Source organism: Bidens hawaiensis, unplaced genomic scaffold (genome assembly GCF_021521415.1).
Source record: "Bidens hawaiensis isolate Kalapana, Puna unplaced genomic scaffold, B.hawaiensis_p1.1 tig00022900_1, whole genome shotgun sequence".
Taxonomy (NCBI): domain Eukaryota; kingdom Viridiplantae; phylum Streptophyta; class Magnoliopsida; order Asterales; family Asteraceae; genus Bidens; species Bidens hawaiensis.
In genome coordinates, this window is record NW_027493584.1 from 153,548 (window position 1) to 165,511 (window position 11,964).

An 11,964-nucleotide genomic window follows, 5' to 3' on the forward strand; every position below is an offset into this window, starting at 1 on the left:
TTAACGCCGGGTAAAGGCACATAAAGGAGGTTAATTTTTTTGGAACGATCAACTAAGTAACGTTGGGTACTCCGTACGCGCCCCCCATTGGCTAAAGGTAGTCTGAGCCGGCCACGAGTCCGAACGGACACACCCCCTAGCGGTCCACCTATTGAGGGATTCCCCGAATAAAACCCGACTCCCACACCTGCCAAACGGCACGACAACGAGGGGTCGGTAAAACCGGGTGAGATCAGGGTCTTCCCTCATATCTCCCATATAAATTGATGATAATTAAGTTTAAACCCCATACTTCTCACTAGTAAAGTAAGTGCTCTACCATTAAGTCACATCGGTTTTTAGGAGGTTAATAAATGAGGAAATCAAGATAAGTTTTCTCGTAAAATAAAGTAGTAATATCGGCTTTGAATTCATACCAACCAACCTACCTAACTGTTAGGTAAGGTATTAAATGAAACAAATACAACTGTATCGCCTCTTCTTTTTCACAAGCAGACAAGCTACAACCATATCATTAACCTCACATACACATCCTTTGAGGTTCTTTCTTTCTTGTTGATTTGTATCATATCAATAACCGAAAATTTTTCAAAAATAGCTTCTTTTGTAATAGTTGCTTCAAAAAATGGTATGACTTTGATAGTTACAAAAATGGTGTAACCGTGGTTTGAAACCACGGTTTGTGTATTTTTATGTGAATGTGTCAGATGAGAATTTAAAAAGTAATAATTTTGATTAAAATAATGCAAGTTGTGGTTTCAAACCACGGATTGCATAAAAAAATAAAGCTAATACCACTTCCAGTTTTGTGGTGGTTTTGCTATCAAGCCGTGGTTTTAAACCACAGTTTGATCTTTTACTTTTTTTTAATTCTGATATGTATATATAATTTTGTTTTTTAGTCAACCAGTCATTTCAACCTAGGTTTGGTTTTCTTTTCTTCTTCAATTTATTTAGAATGTTCATGCTTATTTTGTTTTGCTTCTTTGAGATGGCAATTACTATTGGTCACTTGTATTTTTTTCAAAACGTTTCAGTCACTTGTATTACATACTCATTTTTTGCATACTATACATGCAATATAGTCATGTGTGTGTGTGTGAGAGAGAGAGAGAGAGAGAATGTTGAGCTTGGTATATTCATCAAACCCTTCATAGAAATTACCATCCTATCATTTGCTAAGATAAATCTTAGGAGCTTCGTATATACCAGTGTTGTGAATTAAAAAATGAATCCATGAGTATTTCCTGGTCAAGTAATTCTGATTTGTTATTTTTAGGTGAAAATTATCGAGCCTACCATTTGTTCCATAATAACAATTTTAGTCGAGAACCCCTAATAGTTTGGTGTGGCGATCAGAGATTCTGGGAATGCATTATACGTAAACCTATATAAGAGAACGTCACTTGTCGGGTCCCTTAGATTTCAGCTGGATCTTAATCAATCATGTCATAACTCACACAAATTAATCGTGTTGACAAGAGAGTTAATGACGGGTTACTATATTTAGAAAGATATCCGTTTGTTAAAGGCGGAATCAATAACAAACATACGGTTGCAATGAATAATCAAAGGTAGAAGGCACACTCAGGATTCACTCAAAAGATTTCCATTTATATAATGTTAATCATACAAAAGGATAATCGATTTAGGTTTTTCTAGGAATCCTAAGACAGCCGTCACACACAATATTCTCTCAATTAATGTGTCGGTCTTATCCGTATTGTGCTCTCTTTGGCGGCGTGCCCTAAATATTCTATTTATAGGTGTGCCAACCTAGGACAGCTGCCATTCCTTCTAGAAACCCTAAATACAATCATACATATTCAAATTACATATTCAAAATAAACTAAGTGTAAAACAAGTCTTCCGGGTAGGCTTTGCATCAATTTAGTCTTTTCGAGTATGCTCGGCCATCCTTCATAACTTGGTAACATAGAAGTGTGCTCGGGATCAGTTTCCGGGTAGACTTTACTTAAAGAATATTTTACCAAGTAAAATACTCACCGAGTAGACTTCAGTCTTCTTGAATTTATCAGACTTTGCCCGACAACTCCTTACGAGCAACCTTGTTCTTCAATGATCCATTTCAGCTCTTTGCTATAAAATAGCTTATTAGCAAAGTGTACTCGGGAGTACTGTTCCCTGCTTGAGCTGAACCTTGCTCGATATTACTTAGATATATTTCATTAGATTATCAAGCATACTTGGATCATACTTATTAATGAATACCTTGCCCGGTCTTTCAATTTCTTGGCTTCTTGGACTTGGTTAACCAAACCTTACTCTGAAGAGTAAAATACTTGGTATTGAAGAACAAATCTGCTAGACAAAGTGAACCTTGCTCGGAGATACCAAATCAGTGATCCTTACTCGGGAATGCACTAATTAGCATACCTTACCCGGATATCCACTTAAGAAGACTATTAGAAGTAAACCTTGCCCGGGAGGCAAAATCTCGTACTCGGCTAAGTAAAAGCTTGCTCGGATTCTAAGGTGTGCCCGGATTCAATACTTAGCGAATTTCTCAGGAGGTTGAGAAGATTCCAATCTTCCATATTCTTCATTTAGGTCAAATCTCCTCATTTGGGTCAAACTCTTGACCCAACATCATGCACCACGTACTATTAAAAAAAGTTTGAATGTTGCTTATTTTACTCGACATTTAAAAAAATAATTTAAAAGATCAAACCCTGGTTTCAAACCACGGCTTGACTTACAAAACCACCACACTAACGCAACAAGCGGTATTAGATTAACACTTTGTACAATCTGTGGTTTGAAACCACGGCTTGCCTTATTTTAATCAAAATTATTATTTTATGAAATTCATGTCTGACAAATTCATAGAAAAATACCTAAACTGTGGTTTCAAACCACGGTTACACCATTTTTGTAATATATCTCTAAAACATACCATTTTTGAAACAACTTTCGCAAAAGTACTATTTATGAAAAATTTTCATCAATAACCTCACAAAGAAGGTTTTTTCCTATTATTTCTTTTTTCGGATATTCGGATATCCGAGGTGATTTTCACTATCCATGAAGCTGTGTTGCTGTGGAAGCCTCTTTTCATATAAGATACCGTGGCCTAATATTTTCTCTCATACTCGTTTGTTGGAATTTGTGGTCTCGGAATTAGGTATAAAATTATGCTTCCTCTCTTGCATATTATGTATAAAATTTGGCCGAAACATACCGGTTTTCGGTGTCGTATGGTTCAGTACGGGTACCAAATATTTTCAGTGTTCGGTTTAAATACTAACAAAATAAACTTACAAAAAGTGCTCAAAAACCAGTCTCTTGTAAGAACCCATTTAGGAACCGGTTTTCTATAACAATATTTATATAAAAACTAAAAATACATAGATAACATACCTTTAGATATTTAACTTGATTTACATGTAAGATGATATATGACTGTTTTGGTGTTGTGGTTGTTTAGGGATGTAAAACGAGCCAAGCTTTGACTCAGAAGAGCTCGAGCTTTTTATTTATTTTTCAATCTATATAAGTAACTAATTAAATTTTAAATGTTTTGAGAAAAATGTTAAAACAAGTCTAAGCTCGTCTCGAGCTTGTGTAGTGATATGATCTAAAATATACATATTATTATATAAATATTTCCTATACTTTTAAATACTTTTGAGCCAGGTTTTTATTGAATATTATTCTTAATTGGTTCATATGTAAGTTTAAAGGTTTCTAAAGATTATGAGCTAAAATTGAGTACTTTTTACTAATTTTTACTAAACTTGTGACCAACGAGCAAATCCAAGTAATCGGTTTATACTATGTACTCGTGTTTACAAATGAAGTTATTTATTAATTGCAACAGTTTTATTAATAAAGAAAAAAAGAAAGTTGTTACTCCTAATTGCTATGATCATTTGGTGGATTTTTAACGGGTCAGAACTACAAAACACTTAATTCAAATGGACCCATGTGATTGACATTCTTAATTCCACCAGGCAAAATTATTATTTGAATTCTCATTGTAGATTGTAGCTAAGGCTATAGGGTATACTTTAACCCATCTTAATTTCACATAAGTTCCACATCATCATTTTTTTTTCACTCTATGTCATCCAAAGAAAATGGTTTAACCTATTTAACACATAATTAATATAACAAATCAATTAGTAATTAATACATCATTAATACATATTGTTTCTGTTAACTTATTAAAAGCATAACCCATGGGCCTTTTTGACACAATTAACACAAGAGGGGAGTGATTTAATCCATCTTTAAAGTGTCATATCAATTTAACCTATGTAGAGGTTAGAGTATACTCATGGCCTAATGGCAGGAGCAAAGGAAACTAATGGGCATATTCATTCCAAGCTTCGTACGTTGTCGGATAATTAAATATGTTTTTGTTTGGGCCACAAGTAAACGTAGGGTTGGACGATAACAATAAAAAGACAATAACAATTTGCATAGGAGGCATATGTGGCGGCTGTTATAATTATAATATAATACTTTTGGAGGTTTTTGAATTGAATAAACAGATGATACAGCATCAAGAAGAGAGAAGAGATCAAGATGACTACCAAATTCATACCAGAATCATTGATTGTACTAGCTTAAAACATTCTATTGAGGTGCTTTACTTTCTTCAAATTTTTGTTTTCTAGTTGTAAGTGGACATCATAACAATAATATCAACTAGTTGTTACTAATTTACTATCAATTGTAGCAACAAATGGTCATGTGTTTTCCTCTGATTTTTGCAAGCTCTTGAATTGTATTCATGTATGCACGCATATATATTTAACATCACGTGAATTTTGGGGCAAAAATGTCAAGTTTCCAAACTATAGGATCATTTCTGCCAACTTCCAAAGTCCAAAAGCTAAAATGAAAAATCTGATTTTCTGTTCTTTCGCGGTACGCGACAGGACAAAGGACAACCCCATCGCGTAGCGCGATGGGGCTTGGTCAACCCTTCCAGAAGGGTCAATGGCGATACGCGATCATCCTTGAGCCTACGCGATGACGTGGCCTGACAATTATTGACACGTGTGCCACGTGTCAAGCGATGGCACGACGTTTGCCACGTGGCGCCACGTGTCACGAGCGTATGCCACGTGTCGACACGTGGCAATAATGATCAGTGACTCATCACCCTATCGAAGTACGCGATGGGTTGAAGAGGTGACCCATCGCGTAGCGCGATGGGGTTCAAAAATGGCTATAAATAGGGCATCCACGAGCCCAGCCAAACCATACCTCCAAATTCACACATTACTCTCTCTAGCCTTTCTCTCACTACCTCGAAGTACGTGCAACGTCCCGCCTCGTAAAACGTGCTCCAAAACCTCGTAATCTGTGCCCATCACCTCGATAAACGTGCCATCCCGAAGTACTGTCCGACAAGCCCGATGATACCTCGAAGTGCGTGCCGAATTTACCTCGAAGTGCGTGCCAAGGTTGCCTCGATAAGCGTACCGAGGAGAAGGTGTTATTCCAAGTGAGCATAGAAGAACGAACAGCGTCGAAGTGCTGCCCGAGTAAAGAGGGTGTTTCTAAGCCTAACAAGGTAGGCATAATGCCCGACCAAAATAATAATAAAATATTATAACGGCTTAATACGCCGAGTCGTTATTATGCTCGATGACAAACAAACGAAAGAAAGATATAACAAAGAAAGAAAAGAAAAGAAAGATAGAATATATATAAGTATATAAAGATATTCTTTGTTATAAATATATTATTTAAGTGTAATGAGTATACTTAGATAATAAAAGAAATAAGTTTCTTAAGAAAGAAGAAACGTCGGATTTTCAAATAAACTAAAGGTTTATCAAAGATTACTTTTTAACTAAAGGTTTTAAAGTAAAACAATGAACTAAAGGTTCATCGAGAAAAATAAGACTAGAGGTCTTAAAGCCGGATCGTGTATCCGACTGATGAATGTTATACTCGTACTATAGGTGCGAGATAGCGAAGGAGAATTATCGGACGGTGTTGGAAGCCGATCCTATTGAAAGGTGAATACGCCCCATTTTTACAAACTTGTTTTCAAACAAACAAATGTGTTATGTGTCAAACTTTACATGAGGCTACGTGTCTCTAAAAACATTATAAATAAGAGTATAAGCCAGCCCTCAGGCTATGGTATACGTTTGTCTGGATCCTTACATATGTGGAATGCGGTGGGCACATCGCACCACGCTTGGCCATGACCCCCGGCCATCAGTCGGATACACGATCCGGCTTTAAGACCTCTAGTCTTATTTTTCTCGATGAACCTTTAGTTCATTGTTTTACTTTAAAACCTTTAGTTAAAAAGTAATCTTTGATAAACCTTTAGTTTATTTGAAAATCCGACGTTTCTTCTTTCTTAAGAAACTTATTTCTTTTATTATCTAAGTATACTCATTACACTTAAATAATATATTTATAACAAAGAATATCTTTATATACTTATATATATTCTATCTTTCTTTTCTTTTCTTTCTTTGTTATATCTTTCTTTCGTTTGTTTGTCATCGAGCATAATAACGACTCGGCGTATTAAGCCGTTATAATATTTTATTATTATTTTGGTCGGGCATTATGCCTACCTTGTCGGCCATGACGGGCCGGACCCAAGTTATGTCCGAGCGGGGAAATGGTCATGTGTATATTTATAGTACCTAAGTTATGTCATAAACGCTGCGGTGTTTCGCTGAGGTGATCTCAAGCAGAGGCTCGAGTTTATAATGAATGTTTATAACTTGATTATTCCTAAGCCAAGATGGGCCGAGACTTATGTAGTCTCGAGGGGTAATTAAGTAAAGAAAATATTTTTGCGTTAGCATATTCACCAGCATTCGTTGCTGACGTATTTTATTAATATTTTGCAGGTAACCAGGAATAGAGCTTGCAAGACGAAGTGAGCTCAAGTATCCGGTGGCTCGGATAATTTTCTTGTAAATATTAAACATGGTGGTTTGTAACTTATAAACAAGTAATACTGAACGAGACTTTCGTCTCGTCTTTTGTAATGTAAATATTTTATAAATCGATCCTTTGTTTTTATTAAGACTTCCGCTATAACCCGCAACTCTGTTTTATTTACAAAAGTGGTACCAACCGATGGGTCACGCCTCCTAGGCCTAGAATGGGGGTGTGATAGGTTGGTATCAGAGCCATCGATCTTAGCGAATTGGGTATCATAATACAATACCTAAGCTTCGATTCAAGCATAGGAAATATTTACTTGTTTATTTGAATAGGGATAAGATTGGTTGGTAATTCTTTCTTTCCCTCTCTACAATCTATACCACCCAAGAGATGTCGTACGAGGAACTAATACAATATTATGACAAGGAAGCAAGACGAGCAAGGAAATTTTACAAATTCCCACCAGACATTATGAGCAAAGACTACTTCGAGTCCTTTTTCAACGAAGAACACAATCAACAACCCAACCCAAGTCATCTCAATATTCCACCACATGGAGGATACCAAACCTCAAGACACTACTCACTTAGCGTCCCCTATAACCAATCGTGGACAAGCATTGAGGCACCACGACATTCGAGCTACCATCCACCACCACTGCCGATGTACCAACCATCCGAAATCCCCACATATCACCCGTCAGAAATTCCTACCTACCAACCCACAGAGGAACCCCAACATTACCCAACTGGTTACATACCGACAAATCCACACCCATCTTATGCATTCCTCTCCAACATACCAATCAAGGAGGAACCAAAATCTCCCTCCTCCGACTGGATGCAATGCCACTCCGACCAACGAAGGTGGCATACCGGCAAGTCAACCATGGATTCCGCCAGCCCCCAACACAACAATGGAGGACCCTCCCGAAAACCCAAGATGAGGATAATAACGCCACAAAAGACGATTCACATGACCGGATTAACTGAAGAAGACTGGGAGATATTGGAAGAGGAACAGGAAGAAGAATCAGTAGATGAAGAACCAATGGAGGAGACTGATCCCGAGGAAGAACCAATGGAAGAAACCGACCCTGAAGAAGAATCAGAGGAGGAGCCCGAGGAAGAAACAGATCCGGAAGAAGAAGAATACCCGGACAATCCAAACGAGGTAACCACACCGGTGGAACAACATTCCACTCCAAGCTACGGTTCTGTCAACCCTTACATAAAATTCCTCCACGAACTCAAGGATCAGGCGTCATCAAGCTTTCCGCCATACCAAGGCATGATACCGTCTATTGAAGAGCAGGCTCAGGAAATCCAAGAGCAAAACGAGGCTGCTAATGCCTTCTTCAACAATTCCCCCGATGAAACGGCAACTTCACCATACCCAGATCCCCGAAACCACTACGACGTAGTAATGATGGGTTACCGCGACCCACCTCCACGATATGGGTATCCAACCGACATGCCCCGGTCCCAAGAGGAGCATTTGGACCGAGCCTTGCAAGAGACAGACGAGTTAAGAAAGAGGGTTGCTGATGACAAGAAGAAGAAGGAAAAAGTTGGAAATAGACTTCTTCGCAAATGCCACAAGCTTACCAAAGTTGTGAAGAAGTACATGAAAGATTGAGTAGTTGAAGAAAACGTCTTATGTGTAACATAGTTTTGTATGATATGTGCTATATGTAACATATGTATCATATGTATAGAACGGATAGGAACTTGTAAAAGATATACATATCATTTATGATATGTATATAAATGTGAAATAAATAAAGACTTGTATAATAAAGAAATAAATGTGTAAATTTCAGATAACAGATAAAAGATTAAAAGGAAATGTCTCGACAAAGCGACAATCGTGAGGCCTCCCGAAAGGAAGCCGAGAAAAGAGAAGCTAAAGGGAAAGGTCCTGAACAAGAGGAACCAATCACCGAAAAATTTATGAGCCAAATACAACGAATGATTGAGAAAGCTGTTCAAGAAAAATCTGAAAATCGATCTCAAACAAAAAAATCTCAAACAAAACATTCTCAATCTGAAAACCCATCCCGTAAATCTGTTTCTAAACCCCGAACACGACCTTCTCGTGCGGAGGAGAGCGATCATGATTCGAATGATGACAAGGATGTTAGGAAAGAGTTCAAGAAACTTAAAATAGGAGGTTGCTCGTTTAAAGACTTTAAGTAATATGGGCCTAAAGAATTCCATGGCGACAAAGGAGCCATTAACACCGTTAGGTGGCTCGAAGAGATGGAAACAATCGTGATTACAAGAAAATGCACGGAAGAAGAAAAGATACAATACTCCGCCTTGATGTTCAAAGGCGAAGCACACGAATGGTGGAACTCATTGTTAATGAGCAGAGGAAGAGAAGCGATGTACAAGCTGTCCTGGAGTGAATTTAAGGGTTTGATGTTGTCAAAATTCTGTCCGATGCATGAAACGGACCAAATCCAAACCAAATTTCTCGCTCACAAGGTCGTCGGAACAAACCTCCGTGAGTACAACACCAAGTTCCACGAATACTGTCGCTTGGTACCCCAGCTAGTCACGCCTGAGTCTAGCAAAGTTACACGGTACATCTGGGGCTTACCGCGAGAAATTCGTGACATGGTAAGGTCACACCTACCACAAACCGCCGACTCCGCGATGGAGTTGGCAGGATATCTAATGGGCGGAATGATCCGCAACAAGGAGGAAGATAGGAAGGTGGTCCCAACTCATGACTCGAAAAGAGGTGGAGATACCCGTTTCAAGGGTAAGGGTATTGATCAACGAAAACCCAGCTCCACTTCTGGCATCCCTCAGTGCAAAATTTGCAAGAAACATGACAGGGGTAGATGCCATTTCGCCTCACGAGTCTGTGAATTATGCAACTGACTCGGCCACGCCACAGCCGACTGCTGGAAGAAGAAAATGACTTGCTACAACTGCAAAGAGATGGGGCATCTCAGCTTCGAATGTCCCAAGAATAAACCCGCGACTGGTGGTGCGGGTGGTAGCGGTCAAAAGGTTGAGCCCAAGAAGAACAACGCAAGGGTCTTTATAATGGACACCAAGAAGGCGGCCGACATGCCGGAGACTATCACCGGTACATTCCTTGTTAACAAGTTTCATAGATTATAAGTTCTGTAGTCTATTAAACAAACCTTTAATCAAGCTTAATAAAACTCTAAGCGTCGAGACCGCTAATGGCGAAACTATTAAAATTACCGAAGCTTTAGAAAATGGAAAGATCTTGCTAGCCGGTTATGTTTTGCCTATTTCATTATTACCCATGACTCTTGCTGGTTTTGATGTTGTATTGGGTATGGACTGGTTATCCGACAACCATGCCCGTATCCTTTGCAATAGCAAGACTGTTGAACTCCAAACCCCTGATAAACGTACAATACGAATTGAAGGGGATAAAGACGCGGGCCAAGTTACCCTAATCTCCATGATAAGGGCTAATAAATGTTTAAATCAAGGATGCTTAGCATTCATGGCCTACATCACCGAAGAATCAAAACCCAAAGAAATCAAAGACGTCCCCGTTGTTTCTGACTATGCCTACGTATTTCCTGATTGTTGGGACTTATATTTTTGACCGATGCATCGAATTAATTTGTGGGTGAAAAATGTATTATTCGGTCTCAACCAAGGGTGGATGGCTTGAAGACCAAGTCATGCTAGACTAGTATAAATAGATATTTTTATTCATTTGTCTAGTATGAGTGACTGTATTGTGTATGTGTGAGATTTAGGGTTTTATCCCTTTAAGAGAGTCTCTGCCGCCAGGATGAGCTCTCCTGGTGGCGGCTGAGATATTTCTTAATTGATTGTATGTATGAATCTATGTATGAGTGTTTCATCTTAATGAGAATCATTCGGCTAATATTTCATACTACCATTATTATCTTTTGTGTTTTGATTACAATTGTTCATCCTACTTTATTGTTGATTGTTAATCAAATCAGGCTCTCTCCAATACACCTCATCCATTCAACTGATATCATCATTCAAGAGTGAATCTTAGTAAGATTCGATCCTAACCCTGGTTCCGAGCTCCACGCCGTTGAAAAGTAACGACTATTTTCACGCTTCCGCACCGGGGCTCGGACATCACAATTGGTATCAGAGCCTGGGTTACCGAATCGTTCAGACTAACCACCGAACAGATTCATTTCGCTCTTGAATCCACCATGGACGTTAAACGATGAAGTTCGTTGAAATTATTTTTGGGGGTTTTGAAATTATTTGATGATTTGGAGAAAAGTATATGGATTGATGTTTGGGTTGATGACTCGTTTGGAGATCCAACATCAATTTCATGTTTATTTGGTCAAAATGGTCCAGATCTGATGTAACAGTGTTATTTGGCTCGTTTTAGGTCAACACTGTTCATCTGATTATTTCTAGATCTGAAAAGGTTGATTATGATATGAAGATAGGTTTCTTTGATTTCGAGATGACTTGGATAGGGCTATAGTGATTAATTTCAGATTACGAAACTTGTTTCTGGATTTGAAAAATTAGGGTTTTGTGTGCTCGTACTGCACAAACAGTACATGTTTGTTGAAAAATATTGCCGATGGTACAAACTGATAAGGAGAATGTACAAGTCAAGAATGAACATGTACTTAAGGCAATTTCATCATTGTTTGCTGCAGCAGATGCAAAGTGAATATTCGAGCAGGTTCTGCAAGGGCAAATCAGTGACTGATGATGCAGAAATGAAGTTTTGGTGTCTCGAGCACACTATGAAAAAAATTAAGATTGGACTCGAGTATGGAAAAATGACTAAGTGTTGCTTCGAGCACAGGAGGTGTTTTGCCCAAGCACATCTTTGTTTGGCTCGAGCACAGGTTATTTCGAGCACATCTTATATCGAGCACATCAAATTCGAGCACACTTTGTGAAACCCAGAGCATATCCTTTGTCTTCTCAAGAAAACTATCTTCTTTAAGTCTCGAGCACACTTTGTTATTTATTCGAGCAGACTCTTTTTCGAGCATACTTTGTTTAGTCTTGAACAATTATGCTTGTCAAGAGAAAACTCAAGTTTGTGTCGAGC

At 38.3% G+C, this 11,964-nt stretch overlaps 1 long non-coding RNA gene across 1 annotated transcript; it reads right to left on the reverse strand.

Moving 5' to 3' along the window:
- Positions 1-6,663: 6,663 nt before the first annotated feature.
- Positions 6,664-9,540, reverse strand: LOC143566535 (uncharacterized). Its single transcript, XR_013141248.1, has 2 exons — positions 8,128-9,540; positions 6,664-7,993 (listed from the first exon to the last, which is right to left on the reverse strand). It is a non-coding gene; the product is annotated as an uncharacterized LOC143566535 (long non-coding RNA).
- Between the last annotated feature and the right edge of the window lie 2,424 nt (positions 9,541-11,964).